The 23,006-nt window shown below is 29.4% G+C and overlaps 1 protein-coding gene across 1 annotated transcript in view; it reads left to right on the top strand.

Moving 5' to 3' along the window:
* Nucleotides 1–16,846, top strand: part of LOC113378406 — a gene marked incomplete in the record, with an annotated part of 191,058 nt that extends 174,212 nt beyond the window's left edge. The window contains 1 exon segment of the mRNA XM_026618933.1: nucleotides 16,741–16,846.
* Nucleotides 16,847–23,006: the final 6,160 nt, after the last annotated feature.

Genomic DNA, 23,006 nt, shown 5'->3' with positions numbered 1-23,006 from the left:
GTGCTCCTGTAAAATCACATTTCAAACGCCTTTGCGAATATATTTGTACCATGTTGTCACTTAGACTGTGCTTAGACGGGCACATTTTTCACTTTTTTCAATAATTTTCAATAAAAAAGTGCTTCTACTAAAGTCAAATTCTAAATTCAATTGTTAATATATTTGTGAGAAGTTGTCACTTAGATTGTGCCTAGTCAGAAACATTTTTCATTTTTTTGTTGTTGGTTTGTTGTTTTTACATAAAAATATTGTAATTTTATACAAATTAGGAAAAATGCTCCGGCAATGTCACAATCTAAATGTAATTGCTAATATATTTGTTTGAAATTGTCACTTAGTCTGTGCTTAGTTAGGAAGTTTTTTCAATTTTTAAACCAAAATTTTTATTTTATTTCTATAATATAATTTACATGAAATTTGAAAAGTACTTGCGTAAAGTCCTTGCAAAAGGCGCTTGCAAATATTCATGTAATTTTGAATTAAAAATTCAAAAAAATGACCCATGCTAAGCACAGTCTAAGCGCCACTTTTATGCAAATGTTTACCTGAGTGCGTTTAGACTGTTTATGTACTGGTGCACTTTTCCAATTTTGTGGGAAAACTATTGAAAAATGTGAAAATGCCGCCAAGCCAAGCACAGTTTAAGTGAAAATGTCGCACAGAATTGTTTGCAAATGCGTTTAGACTGTGACTGTACGGGAGCACTTTTTCAATTTTGTGTAAATTAGGCAACTATTTCTTAAATAACAAGATATAGCAAAAATAATAATAATGAAGGTTATGCTATTTGTTGTAATAATAAATTCGAAAACGTTTAAAATTCCACGAACATATTTTATTACGGTACGGGAAGTTCCAGCAATTTGCCTTAAGGCACGATGCCATGTGCCCCACTAGTCTCATTTTCCTTTGTACTCTCCACCCGCCCTTATTTTCCAAACTCACCCCATAATAATAATAAATCATTATAATAATGTTCTACAAAACGTACAACTACGACACCACGGTGCATAATAAGTATTTGTTTACACCTATCGGTCAGGCGTAAAAAGTACTTGCCATCTCTCTCACACTTACTAGAAACGTATCGCTCCATCCCTCTCTCGCACTCTATTACTACCCCTAGAATGAGGCTAATGGCAAAATTCTTTTTCTATATATCTCATTGTCGTTTTGTCTGTCAGTAGAGTTGTTTTCTTTTGTTTTGCTCGTCAGTAGAGTTTCTTTTGTTTTTCTTTTAGTTAGCTTGTCAGTAGAGTTCCTTTTTGTTTTTCTTTTATTTGCTCATCAGTAGTTTTTTTCATTATGCAGTCAGTAGAGTTTATTTATCTTACTCTCTTAGTTTGCTCGTCAGTAGAGTCCTTTTCTCTCTCTTATTTTACTCTCACCCGCCCTTAATTTCCACACTCACCCCATAAAATAATAAATCATTATAATAATGTTCTACAAAACGTACTACTACGACGACAGGGTGCATAATAAGTATTTGTTTACACCTATCGGTCAGGCGTAAAAAACTCTCTATCTCTTTCACACTTACTAGAAACGTATCGCTCCATCCCTCTCTCGCACTCTATTACTACCCCTAAAATGAGGCTAATGGCTTCACGGTGATTTTTTCCATTCCGATAGTTAGTAGGAGGGTTAGTTGGTGGTTAGTTGGTGGTCAGTTGGTCGGTAATGAATTGGTTTGACCGAATCGCGTGCGTAATCTTAATGGTGGTGATTAAAAAACGGCGGAGATTTATTGTTTAGGGATGGTGACGGACGGAGGGTTGACACGTCAAGTACTCGGGTATCTTTTTTAGTCACGTGATGTTGGCGGTGTGCTGAAGGGTTAAAAAATTGAATAATGGTTAAGAGACTCTACTGACGAGCAAACCAGATGATGGCTTTTTGTAAAAAAGGCTCTACTGACGTGTAAAATTTCAAAAAAATACAAAAAGAAACTCTACTGACTAGCAAAATAATAAAAAGAAGAGATAAAGGACGCTAGTGGCGAGTAAAATCAACTAAAATAACTAAAAAGGACTCTACTGACGAGCAAACTAAAATTAGAAATAAAATGGTCTTTACTGACAAACAAACCAAATTTTGACTTGTGGAATAAAAGGGACTCTACTGACAAACAAATCAAATTTTGACTTGTGGAATAAAAGGGACTCTACTGACGAGCAAACCAAATCTGGACCTGTTGAACAAAAAGGACTCTACTGACGAACAAAATGAATTTTCGACTTGTGGAACAAAAGAAACTTTACTGACCAGCAAATTAAATTTAGAATTTGAAGAGTAGATAAAAAAGGGACCGTACTATACTCAAAAAATAGAGAAAAGACTCTACTGACGCGCAAATTAGTTTGCTCTATGCGAAGGGTAAGAAAAGGACTCTACTGACGAGCAAACTATATTATCAATTTATTCAAAATGAAGTATATTAAAATCGAAAAAAGGATTATACTGACGAACAAACTAAAAATATAATGAAAAGGGACTCTACTGACGCATAAACTAAAATTAAAGTGCAAAAACTCTATTGACGAGCAAAATTAAAAAGATTAAGTATAATAAACAAATAAATAGTGAAAAGGGACTCTACTGATTGATGAGCAAACTGATATTAGATGAGAAAGAGGACTCTACTAACGAGCAAACCAAATGAGGACTTTTTTCAAAAAAAGGACTCTACTGACGAGCAAAATTTAAGAAAACTACAAAAAGAAACTCTACTAACTAGCAAATTGAAATTAGAAATAAAAGGGACTTTACTGACGAGCATACTTAAATAAAAAGGACTCTACTGACGAGCAAGATTTAAAAAGGGACTTTACTGACGAGCTAATTTTAATTTTGTTTAAGATTATTGAGGAAGAAAACTTTACTGACGAGCAAACTTTTTAAGATAAAGATTTTTAACATAAGAGCAAGATTTAAAAGATAAAAAATGGGACTCTACTGACGAGCAAACCTTAATTTTGTAATTGAATATTATAAAAAGAACTTTACTGACGACCAAATTAAATTACACATCAAAAGATTAAAAAAGAACTTTACTGACGAGCAAAATAATAATAGAGTTTGTAAATTAAAAAAAGGACTCTACTGCCGAGCAAACTATAATTTTGATGTAGAAAATTAGAAAAACGACTCTACTGACGAGCAATTTTTAATTTTGTTTGAGATTATTGAGGAAAAGGACTCTACTGACGAGCAACTTTGATATCGATCTAGAAAATTCAAAAAAGGGACTCTACTGATGAGCAAACTTTAATATTTACGTAGAATATTATATTAAGACCTTTACTAGCGGTAAAATTAAATTTCAAATAAATTAAAGAACGGACTCTACTGGCGACCAAACATAGTTTTTAATCTAGAAAAAAAAACTTGAATTTTGATCTTTAAGATAAAAAATGGAACTCTACTGACCAACAAAATGAAATAGCGCTTTAATTAAAGGCTTTTTACCATTTTATTTTACTCATCTGTATTGAAAGTAACTTTATCTTTCTATCAAATTTGGCTTGTCAGTAGAGTCCTTTTTTAATATTATAATTTCCAAATCAATTTGCTCGTCAGTAGAGTCCATTTTTATCTTCTCGATCATTTTTAATTTGCTCGTCAGTAGAGTCCTTTTTATTCACCAGAAACATTATTTACTTTGCTCGTCAGTAGAGTCCCTTTTTTATATTATAATTTTCTAAAATTAATTTGCTTGTCAGTAGAGTCCTTTTTTAATATTATAATTATCTAAAATTAATTTGCTCGTCAGTAGAGTCCTCTTTTAATATTATAATTTTCTAAAATTAATTTGCTTGTCCGAAGAGTCTCTTTTCAATATTATAATTTTCTAAAGTTAATTTACTCGTCAGTAGAGTTCCTTTTTACCTCTTTAATAGCTATTTAATTTTCTCGTCAGTAGAGTTCTTTTATTAAAATAACTATCGTTCATTTCTTGCATTTTTATTGGAATATTCTGTTCCAATTTCTATTGAAAATTTGTTCGTCAGTAGAGTCCTTTATTATACCTATCACATTTAGGGGATGAGTGAGAGAGTGAGGGGTAGTTAGCGTTGGCAGAATGTTTCCGTTAATTTTTTTCCGATGAGCAACAGCGGTACTTTTTTTTTCCTATCAAATTTGGCTCGTCAGTAGAGTTCTTTTGTTTCAAATAACTTCGTCATTTTTAGCACTTTTGTTGGAATATTTTGCATTAAATTTGCTCGGCAGTAGAAATACTTTTTAATATTATAATTAGTAAAATAATTTGCTCGTCAGTAAAGTCCTCCTTTAATATTAAAATTTTCTTAGTTGCTTGTCAGTAGAGTACCTTTTTAATATTATAAATTCCTAAAATTAATTTGCTCGTCAGTAGAGTCCTTTTTTAATACTATAATTATCTAAGTTGCTTGTCAGTTGTCAGCTTGTCTTTATATTATAATTTTCTAATTATTTTGCTCGTCAGTAGAGTCCTTTTTACTCACCAGAAAGATTTTTATTTACTTTGCTCGTCAGTAGAGTCCTTTTTTACAACCGTATTTTGAGCAGTGGGGTGTGGTGTGGCAGAATGTTTCCGTTAATTTTTTTTCCGACGAGCAACAGAGCGGTGTCGTCTGAACAATGAAAACATTACGCCATAGACAGGTGGAGGGTTGATTCATCCCTCGTTCTACGGCAACGACCCTCCACCGTATCGCCACCGTATCGTATCGTCGTATCTGTCTTTGACGTTGTGGCGCGTGCGCACGAAGGCGGACAAACACGACGAATCGAGAGAAAGTTTTAGGGCGGTTTTCGATACGACAAGGGTTGGCAAAAGATTATTAGATTGTTCAGAGAAATTTATTAAAAAAGAACTCTACTGACAAAATGATGAATTGTTATATTATACAAAAATAGAACTTTACTGACGAGCAAACTCAACAAACTAACATAAAATAATTAATTGTTATTTTCTTAGCAAAAAAGGACTCTACTGACGTCTTAATCGATTAGTAGAAAAATTGATGAATTGTTTGAGGAAAAAAGAACTCTACTGACGAGTTGATAAATCGTTATATTTTACAAAAAAAGAACTCTACTCACGACCTAATCGATTAGTAAAAAAATTGATTTTTTCTTCGAGGAAAAAGAACTCTACTGACGAGCAAATTAAATAGAAAATTATAGTAAGAAAATAGACTCTACTGACGAGCAAATTAAATATGTAATTTTATAATAAATAAATAAATATAATAAATAACAATTTTGAAGATGAGAACAAAAGGACTCTACCGACGAGCAAATTCAGTTCTTTTTAAAATAAAGGACTCTATTAACGTAAAAATTACATTTTTGGTAAAGATTTTTTTTTTACAAGAAATCTGAACATTTTTAGACAAGCAAATTCTATCATTTTTTTAAAAAAAGGACTCTACTGACGAGCAAATTAATTTTAGATAATTATAATCTTAAAAAAGGGATTCTACTAACGAGCAAATTAAGTTTACAAAATTATAATATTAAAAAAGGGACTCTACTGACGAGCAAATTAAGTTTAGAAAATTATAATATTAAAAAAGGGACTCTACTGACGAGCACATTAAAGAGAAATCAACAAGAAACTCTACTGACAAACAAATAAGAAAATGAAATTTAAGTATAAAGAGGATTCTACTAACGAGCAAATTATATAAAAAAGTATAATATATATTTCATTATTTAATTTGCTTGTTAGTAGAGTCCCTTTTTCTATCAACAATTTTATTTTCTTGCCAGTACAGTCTTTTTTGCATTATTTATGATTTGCTCGTCAGTAGAGTTCTTTTTTCATATTATAATTCTCTTTTTAATTTGCTTGTCAGTACAATCTCTTTTCTAATATCTTTGCTTGTTAGTAGATTTCCTTCTTATCTTAAAATTTCTATTTACTTGTCAGTAGAGTCCTTTCTTCGTTTTGAACTTTTTCTAATTTTCTAATTTTCTAATTTTTATCCAAATTAGTAGAAATGTAATTTTGGGTTCAAAAATTCAAAAAATCACCCGGACTAAGCTCACTCTAAGTAACAACCTGGTACAAATATATAAGCAAGTGCGTTTAGAATGTGACTTTACGGGAGCACTTTTCCAATTTTATATAAATTATTAAATGTAATATAAATTATTAAATGTAATTTTGGGTTAAAAAATTTAAAAAATCAGCCCCACTAAGCGCAGTCTAAGTGACAATCTGGTACAAAAATATTTGCATCGGCGTTTAGAATGCGACTTTACGGGAGCACTTTTTAAATTTTATGTAAATTTGTAGAAATGTAATTTTGAGTTAAACAATTTGAAAAAATACCCAGATTAAGCACAGTCTAGTTGACAACCTGGTACAAATATATTAGCAAGGGCGTTTAGATTGTGACTTTACCAGAGCACTTTTCAAATTTAGGGGTAGATTCAAATGGAATTTTTTTTAGTTAATTTGTTCGTCAGTAGAGTCCCTTTTACATTAACTATTTATTATTTTTTACATTATATATTTAATATTTTAAAAAATTTAACTTTCTCGTCAGTAAAGTCATATTGCAAAATTATCAGTTTGCTTGTCAGTAGAGTTCTATTTTTATTTTCTACGTTGTTATTGAATTTGCTCTTCAGCAGAGTCCTTTTTTATCTTCTAAACACTATTATCATTATTATTTTCATATTTTTTACTATTATTATCAATATTATTATTTTATTTGTAATTATCATTCAAAATTTATTTAAGGGTTGCTTGTAACCAACCCTGTTTATATTTCCCCTCTACGTTTTCATCGACCGGCGTCTACGCGCTGCTGTAGCAGCCGATTCAGTAGCCGACACACTCGTAGTAGACGTAGACATACACTTTGTATTATTTATTTGGAAAAATAAATCATTTTGCTAAAATAAATAAAAAAGAGTAGTGCAAAGTGGTGGTAGTTTAGTAAATATTTAATCAGTGTTATAAAAAAATGTGGTAAATGATAAAAAAAGTGTATAGATATGGGTTATATGTGTTTATGTGTGGTTTTGTAAAGGTGTGTTGTATGGAGTTGGGGGTGTGTACGGAACCCTGTTGCTTTGTTGGCGATGACAGTAGGGTATTTGGATAGGGCTCGTCGAGAGCTTTCATTTGATACCCCACATGCCTATATTTGAAGTAAAACTTTTTGACTTATGTCTGCCTTCGGGTTCTGCAACCCAATGGTTTACTTTTTGTTAAATTGCTTGTAACTTTTGAACGGTTTGTCGTAGAGAATTGAGTTATTCGACAAATTTGTTCTAAATTAAAAGATCTATTATATTTTCTTATATGTTATAACCTTGCAACTACTTTGTGTGCTTAAAACATGCAAAAATTATGTGTAAATGATTCATATGGAACCATATTGGTATTATGAGATTGTTACTAGGATATTTGGATAGTGCTCGTCGAGACCTTTCATTTGATACCCAACATGCCTATGTTTGAAGTAAAACGTTTTAACTCATGTTTGATCTCGAGTTCAGCAACCCAATGGTCTACTTTTATTACATCTCTTGTAACTTTTGAACCGTTGGTCCAAAATGGATGAAATATTTGGCAAATTTGTTCTAAATTGGAAGATCTATAATATCTTTTAAAACAATACATTGTGACGTTACATTGCCAAAATAGACATTGTGACGTTCGTTAAGTATGTTATTTGGATAGCGCTCGTCGAGACCTTTCATTTGATACCCCACATGCTTATATTTGAAGTAAAACTTTCTGACTTATATCTGTCTTTGGGTTCTGCAACCCATTGGTTTACTTTTTATTATATCTCTTGTAACTTATGAACGGTTTGTCCAAAATGGATGAAATATTCAGCAAATTTGTTCTAAATTAAAAGATCTATTATATTTCCTTATATGTTATAACCTTGCAACTACTTTGTGTGCTTAAAACATGCAAAAATTATGTGTAAATGATTCATATGAAACCTTATTGGTATTATGAGATTGTTACTATGATATTTGGATAAAGCTCGTCGAGACCTTTCATTTGATACCCCACATGCCTATGTTTGAAGTAAAATGTTTTCACTTATATTTGACCTCGAATTCTGCAACCCATTGGTCGACTTTTTGTTGTATCTCTTGTAACTTTTGAACGGTTTGTCGTAGAGCAGTGAAATATTCGACAATATTCAACAAAAATTAGTTATGCACAAAAGTGTCTAATGCTCCAAGCTTTATAGTTAGCTCTGATATACAAAAAGTAGTTCCACATTATAGATGTATATTAAATACGGCACCCTATTGGTTTCTTCAGACTATTACTAGAATATTTGGATAGTGCTCGTTGAGACCTTTCATTTGATACCCAACATGCCTATGTTTGAAGTAAAACTTCTCAACTCACATTTGACCCGCTGTACTATTTATAGTGCAGCAACTCGTTTGCATGCAGTTATTTATTAAAACTCTTGTAACTTTTGAATGGTTTGTCCAAAAATAATGTAACGTTCAGCAAATTTGTGCTAAATTAAACAATCTACAATATTGTCTTTTACCATAATGCTCTACAGCAACCCCTTATACTTGAAAATAGCAATTGAAGCTCGGCATGTAATCCAAAGTACAGAACTACACTAGTTTCCATACAAACTTCAACGTTTTCTAAGATTTCATACATATTGCGCACGATGACATCTTGCATTGGAACGCAGTATACCGAGTGCACTTTTTTTGTTTCAACTCATGTAACTTCTAAACCATTTGATTGATTTGAATGATGTTTTCGGGAAATTTGTGTAAAATTAAATTATCTACAAAATTGTCTTATACCTTAATGCTCTACAGCAACTCGGTATACTCTAAAATGCATTTGAAAGTGTACAACTTTGCTTCCACCATTATTTTGGAGGACTCGCCTTATAAAATCCGGCGGAAGCAAAGTTGTATATTTAATATTGATATTGTTTTGTTTCGTCGCTTGTAACTTCTAAACCATTTGATTGATTTGGATGATGTCTTCGAGAAATTTGTGCAAAATTAAATTATCTAAAATATTGTCTTTTACCCCAAAGCTGTACACCAACTCGGTATACTTTAAAATTGCAATAAATCAACCCTTGATATATTTTTAATGTTTGTTTTGATTTTAAAAGTACCTACACATATTTTATTCCCTTATAAAATTATTTAGCATCCCTCATCGACCCACTTTATTCATGGTGGGTTGCAGTAATTTATTTTTAATGACGTCATATGGGTTGGGTTTATTTGGGGTTGGTAATTTGGGTATAGAAAGGTCATGGACCTTTGATTAACCCTTAAATTGAAGACGATGTGTTGGTTCGAGATTTATTTTTTTATTTGTTTGTTAAGGAAAATTTGTTGGTTTTTCTCGCATTTTTGTTCTAAAAGTTACCGATTTTAGTATTTGTTGTCATAGTATATGCATTGGAGAGTAACATACTCAAATTTGAGCATTCTAGAAGCATAAATACGTTCTGAAGAGCTCTTTGAAAATGACACTTTTAACTTCAATAATTTTCCATATAATCCCTGAGGTTTTATTCCGGATTTTTATAGCAAAATTATTTTTTTCTTATACATTTTGTTCTGGAAGTTATCAATTTTAGTATTCGTTGTCATAGTATATGCATTGAAGAGTAACATACTCAAATTACAGCATTCTAGTGTCAATAGTACGTCCTGAAGAGCTCTCTAAATATGACATTCAGGTTTGAAGTACTTTTTCCATGTGTATCATTGTTTTATTGTGTACTTGCCTCACAAAATTATTTTTATCTTGAATCTTTGTTCTGAAAGTTATCAGTTTTAGTATTTGTTGTCATAGTATATGCATTGAGGAGTAACATACTCAAATTATAGCATTCTAGAAGTATAAATACATCCTGGAGAGCTCTGTAAAAATGACATTCACGTCTCAAGTACTTTTCCATATATTCACTAATGTTTTATTCTGGACTTTTCTTAGAAAATATTTTTTTTCTTGTATTTTTGATCTAGAAGTTATCAATTTTAGTATTTGTTGTCATAGTATATGCATTGAAGAGTAACATACTCAAATTACAGCATTCTAGAAATATAAATATATCCTGAAGAGCTCTTTCAAAATGACATTTTTAACTTCAATACTTTTCCATATATTCATTGAGGTTTCATTCCGGACTTTTCACATAAAATTATTTTTTTCTTGTATTTTTTGTTATAAAAGTTATCAGTTTTATTATTTGTTGTCATAGTATATAGATTGAAGAGTAACTTACTCAAATTACAGCATTCTAGTAGAAATAGTACGTCCTGAAGAGCTCTTTAAAAATGAATTTGCATCCCAAGTATTTTTCTCATATCTATCATTATTTTATTGTGTACTTTTCTCACAAAGTTATTTTTTTCTTGTATTTTTGTTCTGGAAGTTATCAAATTTAGTATTTGTTGTCATAGTATATGCATTGGAGAGTAACATACTCAAATTTGAGCATTTTATGATCAATAGTACGTCCTGAAGAGCTTTCTAAAAATGACCTTTGCATTCCAAGTACTTTTCTCATATCTATCATTGTTCTATTGTGTAATTGTCTCAGAAAATTATTTTTGTCTTGATTTTTTGTTCCGAAAGTTATCAATTTTAGTATTTTTGATCATAATATATACATTGAAAAGTAACATACTCAAATTTGAGCATTCTAGTATCAATAGAACGTCCTGAAGAGCCTTTTAAAAATGACATTCTTATCGGAAGTACTTTTTCCATATATTCTTTGATGTTTTATCGCGGACATTTCATAATTTTTTTTTTTTGTATTTTTGTTCTGAAAGTTATCGATTTTAGTATTTGTTGTCATAGTATATACATTGAAGAGTAACATACTCAAATTTGAGCATTCTAGAAGTATAAATACGTTCTGAAGAGCTCTCTAAAAATGACATTTGCATCCCAAGTACTTTTCTCATATCTATCATTGTTTTATTGTGTACTTATCTCAGATTTTTTTTTTGTACTTTTGCTATAAAATTTATCGATTTTAGTATTTGTTGTCATAGTATATGTATTGAAGACTAACATACTCAAATTTGAGTATTCTAGGAGTATGAAAACGTCCTGTAGAGCTCTTTGAAAATGACATTTTTAACTTCAATACTTTTCCATATATTCACTGAGGTTTTATTCCGGACTTTTCTTGCAAAATTATTTTTTTCTTGTATTTTTTGTTCTGAAAGTTATCAAATTTAGTATTAGTTGTCATAGTATATGCATTGGAGACCCACAAACTCAAATTACAGCACTCTAGCTATGTCCTATACAATTTAAAAAAAATTCTCAAACTCAAATTATATTCTTAAGTTTTTCACTAATTGCAAATGTAACAAAATTTCATTGACGACTCAAGAATAGTAATAGTATGTGCTCTGGTGGATCATTTTGCAAGACAACTTTTTAATTTTAGTATTTGTTATCATAGTATATGCTTTGAAGACTCACATACTCAAATTACAGCTCTTTAATACAAATACTGTATTTTTTAAAAATCCTAAACGTAAATATTGTTTTTATGGGCACTTCTTGCAGGAAATTGTCAATATTCCAAAATTTTCCAAGAAAACCTATCAATTTTAGTATTTGTCATCATAGTATATACATTGAACAGTAACATACTCAAATTACTGCACTCTAGCTATATCCTATATAATTTTAAAAATTATTCAAACCCAAATTATATTCTTTGTTTTCTCACTAAATACAAATATATTGTAATTCGATTGTTGACTCGAGAATAAAACGGGCTCTGGTAGATAATTTTGCAAGAAAAGTTATCGATTTTAGTATTTGTTATCATAGCATATGCATTGAAGACCCACATACTCCAAATTTTTACATTGTAGTACAAACGGTGCGTCCTGTAGAGCTCTCTAAAACCGGCATTGTCTTATATAATACAATTGTTTAGTTGACGACTTTTTGTAAAAATATTGATTTTTTTCTAGGTTTTTGTTCTAAAAGTTTTAAATTTTAGTATGTCATGTCATAGTATATGCTCTCATAAATATTTTACTCAAATTTCAATCGCGTAATGCAAACGGTGCGGCCCGCAGAGCTTTCCAAAAATGATACTTTTTTGAATAATTCAATTATTTTTTTGAAGAATTTTTCAAAGAATATTGGTTTTTCTTGAGATTTTGTTCTAAAAGTTATCAAATTTAGTATTAGTGACCATAGTATATACTTTGAAGAGTAACATACTCAAATTACAACATTGTAGTACAAGTAATGCGACCTGCAGAGCTCTCTAAAAATCACACTATCTGTCCCATATATGAACCATTATTTAACATATAAGTACAATGGGCTTGAGTTTTCCGGGTACTTTGTTCAGATAATTGTAAATTTTTCAAAATTTTGTAAGTAGACTCATCAATTTTAGTATTTGTCATCATAGTATATACATTGAAGATCCACATACTCAAATTACAGCACTCTAGCTATATTCTATATAATTTTAAAAATTACTCAAACTTCAAATAATATTCTTTTGTTTTTCTCTTATAACAAATGTGTGAATGTTCATAGTGTGAGAGCTGGTGTAAAATTTGCAAGAAAACTTTTTTTTAGTATGTGCATTGAAGAGTAACATACTCAAATTACAGCATTCTACTACAAACTAATTACAAACAATGTAATTTAAAAAAAATATCAAAAAACATTTTACATATCCAAAACTGTTTTTAATACATATCTTGAAGAAAAAATGAGTGAAATTATTTAAGAGTGAAGTTAATATTTAATTATTTAAAAAGTGAGTGATAAGAATATCAAAAATATCAAAAATTTTGAAAATAGTTTAATGTGACTGTTTATAGTTTAAATTAAAAAAATAATTAACATAAAAATGGAGGAAGCACCAAATCCGGATACTTCAACACTTCAACTAAGATTTAAAGTAAGATTATCTTATTTAGATAATAATAATTATCTTAAAATAATAATTATTGTTATCTTAGAATAGTAATTATTTTATCCTAAGATTTAAATAAAAATTGTGTTATCTAAAGTTAATTATATTTTAAATGTTCTTCTAGATGGTCTGAAAGTGTTCTGAATGGTTTGAAAACGTTTCGCAATAAATGATTTTGACAATTAAGTACAGAACCCTATCGACATGTTGAAATTATAGGGCACGTCGAGACCTTTCATTTGATACCACACATGCCTATATTTGAAGTAAAACTTTCTGGCTTAAGTCTGTCTTCGGGTTCTGCAACCCATTGGTCGGCGTTTCATTATATCTCTTGTAACTTTTGAACGGTTTGTTCGATTTGAGTGAAATATTCGGTGAATTTGTACTAGAGTAGATTATTTATAACATGGTTCAACTTATTTAAAAGTCCTAACGCAATAAATGATTTTGAGAATTAAGTACAGAACCCTATCGGCTTGTTTAATTTATATGTACGATATTTGTATAGTGCTCGTCGAGACCTTTCATTTGATACCCCACATGCCTATATTTGAAGTAAAACTTTTTGACTTATATCTGTCCTCGTGCCTTGCAACTCAATGGTCGGCTTCTGTTACATCTCTTGTAACTTTTGAACGGTTTATCCGATTTGAATGAAACATGCGGTGAATTTGTACTAAATTCAAATATCTATAATATTGTCTAACGTATTAATAACCATAGAGCATTTTGATATACTTTAAATTGAATTGGAAGTCGAATAAATATTTTGTACGGAACCTTGTAGCTTTGTAGAGTTTTGAATAAGACTTTTAGATAGTGCTCGCCGAGACCTTTCATTTGATACCCAACATGCCTATATTTGAAGTAAAACTTTCAAAATTATATCTTACGAAGTTCTGCAACCCATTCGATTCGATTAGATAATAATTAATGAAGAAAGGGACTCTACTAACGGCAAAAATATTATTAAAAAAGATTTTAGGAGAAAGGACTCTACTGACGAGCAACATTATTAACAAAAAATTATGAATAGGGAAAGGGACTCTACTGGCGAGCAAAATGATTAATATTGAATAATGATTGGAAAAAAGGATTCTACTGACGAGCATGCGTAAATATAGATTTTTAGATAAAAAAGGACTCTACTGATGAGTTAACTCGATTTTAGATCTAAATATTTAGAATTTTAAAAAGGAATTCTAGTGACACATGGAATTTCAGAATGCGAAAAAGAGACTCTACTGACCAGCAAACATTAATTTTAATCTAGAATATGAAAAAGGTACTCTACTGACGAGCAAATATTAATTTTAATCTAGAGTATGAAAAAGGACTATGCTTATCATCAAACTTTAATTTTGATCTAGAATATTAAAAAAGGAACTGCACTCTCGTCAGTAAAGTTCTTCAAGCATTCAAATTTTAATTTTGATCAAGAAGATGGAAAAGTGACTATACTGACGAGCAAAAAAAAGAATTCTATTGACGAACAAAAATATTAATAAAAAATATTTAAGGAAAAAGGACTCTACTGACGAGCGAAATTATAAATAATAAATGATTATCGGAAAAAGGGGACTCTACCGACGAGCAAAATTATTACTTATGAATGATAATTCAAAAAGGGACTCTACTGATGAGCAATCTAAACAAAAACATCAATAAACAATGTTTCAATGAAGGACTCTACTGACGACTAAAATTAAATTTCAATTTAGAAGATTATAGAAAAGGATTTTACTGACGACTAAAATAAAATTAAAAACTAGAACATTGAAATGTGACTCTACTGAGAAAGTGAGATAAATATAATAGCAAACTGAAACAATGTAAAAAGAAATTCTACTGACGAACAAATTAAATATAGATTTATAAAATTGAAGAAAATTATCTACTGACGAGCAAAACTACATATAGATAGAGGTTATAAAATAAAAAAAAAAATTAGTTAAAGGGACTCTACTGACTAGCAAACTTTAGGCTTGATCTAGAAAATATAAAAAGGACTCTACTGACAAGCAAACTTAATTTTTATCTGCAATATATAAAAGGACTCTACTGACGAGCAGGTTGATTATAATTAAAGTTTGCTCGCAAGTAGTCTCTTTTTTAACTTATTAATATATAAATATGAATATCTTGTACTTCAAGTATGATTTTTGGATAGTACTCGTCGAGACCTTTCATTTGATATCCCGCATGCCTATATTTGAATGAAAACTTTTTGACTCATGTATGTCCTCGTATTATGCAACCCATTGGTCGGCATTTTATTAAATCTCTTGTAACTTTTGAATGGTGTGTCCGATTTGAACGAAATATTCGGTGAATTTGTACTATATTTAAATATCTATATTATTGTCAAACGTATTAATAACCATAGAGCAATTTGTTATACTTTAAATTGTTTTGGAAGTTGAATAAGTGTTTTGATCGGAACCCTGTAGCTTTGTAAAGTTTTTGAATGAGATTTTTAGATAGTGCTCGTCGAGACATTTCATTTGATACCCCACATGCCTATATTTGAAGTGAAACTTTCAAACTTATATCTTAAACGAATTTTTGCAACCCATTCGATTCGATTAGATAATAATGATTGGAGAAACTCTACTAACGACAAAAATATTATTGAAAAAGATTTTAGAAGAAAAGACTCTACTGACGAGCAAACTTAATTTTGATCTGCAATATAAAAAAGGAGCAGGTTGATCATAATAAAAGTTTGCTCGCAAGTAGAGTCTCTTTTTTAACTTATTAATATATAAATATAAATATCTTGTGCTTTAAGTATGATTTTTAAATAGAGCTCATCGAGACCTTTCATTTGATACCCCACATGCCTATATTTGAAGTAAAACTTCTTAACTTATATCTGTCCTCGTTCTATGCAACTCAATGGTCGGCTTCTGTTACATCTCTTGTAACTTTTGAACGGTTTGACCGATTTGAATGCAACATTCTGCAAAGTTGTGTTAAATTACATGAGCTATAATATAGACTTATATTGTAAGTCCTACAACAATTTAGTATACTTGTGCCAAGAACTATATTAGTTTGTTGAGAATGTTACTATGATATTTGAATAGTGCTCGTCGAGACCTTTCATTTGATACCCTACATGCCTATATTTGAAGTAAAACTTTTTGAGTTATGTATGTCCTCGTGCTATGCAACCCAATGGTCGGTTTCTGTTACATCTCTTGTAACTTTTGAACGGATTGCCCTATTTGAATGAAACATTCAAATATATTTTAAAGTTTTAATCCATTTTTGGCAACTCATTGGTTCACCTTTTATTGTATCAAGTAGAATCTTTTTTCTTTTCATATAAATGCACGTATATATATTTAAATATATAATCCTTTTCTGCTGGGAATATTTATTTCGAGTATTTTAAATCCGACATTGAAATATCATCCAAGCCCACAAAGGACATTACTCATGTCGGATTGAGGAATAAATCACACACGAAATACAGATGTATATATATATATATATATATATATATATATATATATATATTTGGAGAAACTAGCCAAAACCTGAGTAAACGCCTTCATAAACATAAAAACAACTCAAAAAATCCGAAGCAATTTGAGACGATGTTAACTGAACATATTAAAAATATAAACCATAATATATATATATATATATATATATATATATATATATAAAATAACTGAAAAATTGAGGAAAATGGGAACTCTACTGACACGAAAATTTGACAGAAAAAAGGGATAAAACGAGTTTTAATTTGTAATAATTTTTATAATTATTTTTTTTTCTATTTCAGAATGTTTTAAGAGAACTGGAACAGAAGAAACCGCAATTAGACGAATTGGTGCACACGGCAGAAAATTTGAAGGCGGACAGCAACAGGCAGCAGCTGCATGGAAAAGGTAAGCGAGTCTCAAGAAGTTTCACTTCAATTTTTATTGATCAGTAGGAAATCATATGTATTCGTAATTAATGAAACTATATGCACAGTCATAAATTACATGACCTAAAGCCAATATATCATTGTAAAATATTAGAGGCCTACGAAAAGTAGTTTACTAGTAGTTACTAATGACTTGTTTGCAAGTGCAACTTGCCTTAAGGCAAAATGACATTTATGACACATGAACATTGCATTTAAATAGTAAATTGCAATCAATTTAATAAAAGGGACTTTACTGACGAGCAAATTAAAATTTCTACTTTACAACTCTACTGACGGAAAAATTTAGTATTTGTCTAGAAAATAAAAGAACTCTACAATCGAACAAATGAGAAGAAGATACAAAATGGACTCTACTGACGAGTGTAATAAAGAGCGTCATACGCTATTTCTCAACTAACGAACTCTACTGACTAACAAAATAAAATTCAATTTAACTTTGTCTTTGACGTATAATGTAAATGTAATGAGAAGAAAAAAGAACTCTACTGACGATCAAACTAAATTTTGATCTTAAATATTAAAAGGGACTCTACTGACGAGCAAGATTAAAGTATGTAATGTAAATCAAATATAAAAAATGATAATGTAAAAAGAATTCTATTGCAAATGAAAATTCATGTTAAAAGGGGCTCTACTAACGAGCAAAGCTAAATTCATGATAAAAGGGACTCTACTAACGAGCAAACTAAAATTAGAGGAACAAGAGACTCTGCTGACTATGAAATTAGAATGTTTAGAGCAAATGTGCTATTAAGGTATAATTATACAAGGGACTCTTCTGACGAGCAAAATATAATAACAGTAATGCACATAATATAAATAATATAATTAGGTAAAAAAAATCTACTGGCGAGCTAACTAAGATTAATCGCTAAAGGGGCTCTACTGACGAGCAAATTCAAAAATTAACACCAGAAAATTAAAAAAAATGATAAAAACTCTACTGATGAGAAAATTTAAAAGATAAAAAAAGAACTCTACTGACGAGCAAATTAAGAAAAATAAAAAAGGATTTCTACTGACGAGCAATTTAAAAAAAATGACAAAGGGACTCTACTGACGAGCAAATTAAAAAAATTATAAAAACTCTACTGACGAGCAAATTTAAAAAAAAATTACAAAGGGACTCTACTGATGAGCAAATTAAAAAAAAAAAAAAACTGTGGTGATGAGAAAATTTAAAAGATACAAAATGGACTCTACTCACGAGCAAATTAAAATTAATGAAAAAGGGACACTACTGACGAGCAAATTAAAAAAACAAGACAAGATAGTATATTCTTAATCATTTTTTTGTGAATTCAAATTTTATTGTATTTTTCTCTAATACAATTTTATTCTTAAAAATAGATTCAGCCACTAATTACAACAGTTATAACTAACTTCACACTACTATATATATCTCTCTCTATCTATCTACCGTTCTATTTGTTTATCTCTATCTCTTTCAACCGGTCGTCGTCCTCGTCGAACAAGTACTTGTTGTGCAATGTTTTGAATGTTTTGTTATTACGGTGGAGCGGTGGAGGGTGCTCTCTAGTGAGGGGTTGATTTGCCGCCCCCTTTGTCGAGCCCCACCTGTGTGTCTGCCGGGGAGCACCTGGATTTAAAACATGAAGTGATTGATTTTTGGAGACTTTAACTGACCTGTTGAAAATAAAATCGGGTTAAAGAAGGAACTCTACTGACGAGCAACTTGTAAATAAAATATTTAAAGAAAAGGGACTCTACTGACGAATAAAATAAAAATATGTGAACAAAATAAATACTATTATTATTATTTATTATTACATAAATAAGAAAAAAAGAACTCTACTGACTAGCTGTAAGGTAAATATCAAAAATACTAGTCAAAAACCAAAAAGACTCTACTGACGAGCTAAAAATATTTAAAAAACTATGCGACGAAAAGGGTCTCTACTGTCAAGCAAAATGAAATACATTATGGGTCCCTACAAAAAAGGACTCTACTGACGAGCAAACTGAAAACAAATAAAAGAACTTTCCTGTCTGGCAAATTGATATTTGTTTCATCAAAAATATTGGACATGAAAAAGGACTTGACTGACAAGCGAATATTTTTGATATTTCATATCAAAAACAAAATCGATCTGCGACTAAAAGGGACTCTACTGACGAGCAAACAAAAAATTTATATTCAAAAACAAAAAATAGAAAATTCAGTGTGCAGCAAGAAAGGGACTATACTGACAAGTAAAATGCAAATCATTATTAATCGAAACGAAAAAGGGACTGTACAAATTAAAATGAGATAAAATAGGACTCTATTGACGAGCAAACTGTATTTTATTCAATTTTTTTTTTGCCAGAGACAAAAAAGGACTCCACTGACGAGCAAAAAAGAAATTTTATATTCGAGCAAAGAAGGAACCCTACTGACTAGCAAACTGAAAACAAATAAAGAAACTCTACTGAAGAGCAAATAAAATTTTATATTTATAAAAAACAAAATATATGACAAAAAGGGACTATACTGACGTGCAACATTAAATACATGATTTATACGAAACAAAAAAGGACTCTACTACGAGCAAACTAAAATGCGATAGAAAAAGGACTCTACTGAGGAGCAAACTGGAATTTTAACTCAATCTGGTTAAAATATTGCCTGGAAAAAATATTTTTAATACATTCGAATTAGCGGCAAAAAGGGACTGTACTGACAAGCAAAATAAACATGACATCATATAAATAAATAAATAAAAATTTTCATTTTAAAGAGTAAATGTTTTAAAAATTAACAAATAAGTCCAACACTCTTATTATTTAAAAAAAAGATAATTAAAGATAATAAAGATTAAAAAAATAAAAGATAATCTTAAAAATTTATTCCTATATTTTTAACAATTATCTTACTTTTTACCTAAAAACGTATTTTTTAATATTTACTTTAATATTAAAAATAATACTATATGCTTACAAGATATTTCATCTATTATCTTTTATTATCTTAAGATAATTTTTTTCTCTAAAAATCTCCTTTCACTTGAACTCCATGAAAACGCTTCAAAGGAATCGATAAAAGGGGAAAACGCCCTAGAAATAGTACGATCACCGGTGTTTTTTTTTACTCAAATTAAAATAACTCGAAAATTAATTTAGTTAGATCAAAATTATCTTCTAAAGATTTTTAGATAACTAAATTATCTTTTATCTTATCTAAGATAATATACTTGTAGCATTATTATTAACGGGTTAATCGGACGTTGAAAGTAGGGTGTTGATTTGTGGTACTTTTTTAAGTATTTATTAGATAACATGTAAATTATATAATTTATCTTAAGACAATATTTAATAAATATTTAGATAACTAAATTATCTTTTATCTTCTCTAAGATAATATGCATGTAAAGTTAATTTTTATTGGACTAATGAGGCATTGAATATAGCTAAAATATATAAAGCTTATTTATTTGTGATAATTTTTTTTAGTATTTATTAAATAACTCTTGAATTATATAATTTATCTTAAAACTATCTTAGACATTTTTTTAGATAACTAAATTATCTTTTATCTTACTTAAGATTGTATGCTTGTGAAATTATTTTTTCTTGAACTAATGAGACATTGAACATATATAAAGGCTATTTTAATTTAAAACATATATAAAGCGTATTTATTTGTGATACCTTTTTTTAAATGTTTATTACGTAACTATTGAATTATCTAATTTATCTTGAGACAATCTTTGACAAATATTTAGATAACTGAATTATCTTTTATATTACTTAAGATTGTATTTTCGTAATTTTTTTTTTGTAACTACTAGGACATTGAATATAGTTAAAATATATACAGCGTATTTATTTGTGATATATTTTTCTAGTATTTTTCAAATTGTCTAATTTATCTTAAGATAATATTTAGCAAATATTTAGATAACTAAATTATCTTTTATCTTTCTTAAGATTTTATGCTTGTAAAGTTATTTTTTCTTGAACTAATGTGACATTCAATAGAGCTAAAATATATACAGCGTATTGATTTGTGATACATTTTTTTACTATTTATTAGATAACTCTTAAATTATCTAAATTATCTTAAAACAATCTTTGGCATGCTTTTAGATAATTGAAGTATCTTCAAACTTATCTAACATAGTATATACCTAAAATAAAATTTTGTTAATAAAAATTGCTTTTAAACATAGACAACCGACTATATCTGACGTAAATTTCAAGCTTGACGGTACAAATTTTTAGATAACTCTTAAATTATCTACGTTATCTTAAAACGATCTTAGACACTCTTTTAAATAATCAAATTATCTACATTTTTGTCTAATATTATATTCATGTCAAATAAACTTTCATTACTAAAAATTAAACCTAAATACGCAACAGACAGCAATCATGTACATTTTGTACAAAACTCGACGGTGCATTTATCTATATTTATACACATAACTTTTAAATTATCTAATTTATTTTAAAACAATCTTAGACAAATTTCAAGATAATAAAATTATGCACATTTTTCTCTAACATAGTATTTACGTCCAATAAACTTTCATTACTAAAAAACACCTTACAATTCATAATTACTACACCTCAAAATCTACGGTACACTTTCCTACATTTTCCCAGATAACTCCGAAATTATCTTAGTTATCTTAAAACAATCTTCAAACAAAATAAAGCCAACAGTCCACCCTATAAACTTCCCTAACATCATACAACCCTATATCAACTTTCCATACTTCAAAACACATCCCCATCTTATCTTTCCTCCTATCGATTTATTTCTCTCGGTAACAAGTTGCACAGGAAAGTTATTTCTGTTCTTAGAGCCCCCCCTGGAGCCCCTCGAAGCGCCCCTTCGCAAAAAATGTAATTCCCCACCACTGTTACCGATTACAGCCCCCATTTGGGGGTTTGGGGATGAAAATCGTAAGACAAGAGGGAAAAGAAAAGTGTTAAGTAAATCCTCTTTGAGAGGATGATATAAGGATTTATAAAGGACTACTTGTCGATAGGCTAAATTGTTTAAATCATGAAATTTTAATTATCGGTTGTATTAATTCAGTTTGCTCGTCAGTAGAGTCACTGTTTTGTAATTTTCTAGAACAAAATTAAACTTTGGTCGTTGGTAGAGTCCATTTTCTACCAAAATTTAAAAATGAAATGATGAAAATCGTGAGACAAGAGGGAAAAGAAGTGTTAAGTAAATCCTTTTTGAAGAAAGTACTTGATGGTATTATAAAGAGTACTTGCCGATAGGCTAAATTTGTTGAATAATAATTAATTAGCGAGAAATAATTGGGTAATTATATAATGAATTAGTTTGCTCGTCAGAAGAGTCCCTTTTCTACTTCAGTAGAGTTTTTTTTTTTAATTTTAAAGTACTTTTACTTGTTTTGATAATAAAATCTTTAAAATTAATATAAGTTTATGTTTTAATGTGTCAAGGTGACCTTTAGAACTTTCGTATATGGATCTAGCGTGAAGTGCGTTGAACATTTTGTTTAAGAGTTTGAAGTTAAGTCTAGGGTGTGAGGTCGATGCGTGTGATTCGGACGTGCATGCTAGACTTTTTAGGGTTGAAATTTTTAGTTTTATTTGTATTGAAATTTTAAAGTTTTAAAATAATAATTGTAAATATATTTCTGAAAATTGCGATTGGTTCTCTTTTTAATTTTAATTCAATTTAGAGTTAAGTTTTTTTTAGCATTTGTGAGAGATATTAGAGAAAAATGTAAATAATTCATTTATCTAAGATAAAATTATAATAGCTGACATATTAATAGTTATATAGGTGAAGGACTCTCTCACTTTGCAGAATTCTAAATATTCTGAATATATTTGCTCTAAAGGATTCCAGAACATGTCGTATACGCTTTGTGAATAATAATAAAGGATTATTATATATATATATATATATATATATATATATATATATATTTACATATTTTGGTACATTTATCTATACTTTTACAGAAAACTCTTAAACTCTCTTAGTTATCTAAAAACAATCTTCTGACAATTTTTAGATAATTATGTTATCTAAATTTTCTCTAATAGTGTCTAAAATTATCACAAATATATTATATATTAAATAGTACAGTAGGTCCAAAATGAGTCAAAAAGTTTTACTT

The sequence above is a fragment of the Ctenocephalides felis genome, unplaced genomic scaffold (genome assembly GCF_003426905.1).
Source record: "Ctenocephalides felis isolate EL2017-DRISC unplaced genomic scaffold, ASM342690v1 CF-g0.4_SCAFFOLD_01886, whole genome shotgun sequence".
NCBI lineage: Eukaryota > Metazoa > Arthropoda > Insecta > Siphonaptera > Pulicidae > Ctenocephalides > Ctenocephalides felis.
This window is presented reverse-complemented; position numbering and strand designations above follow the sequence as displayed.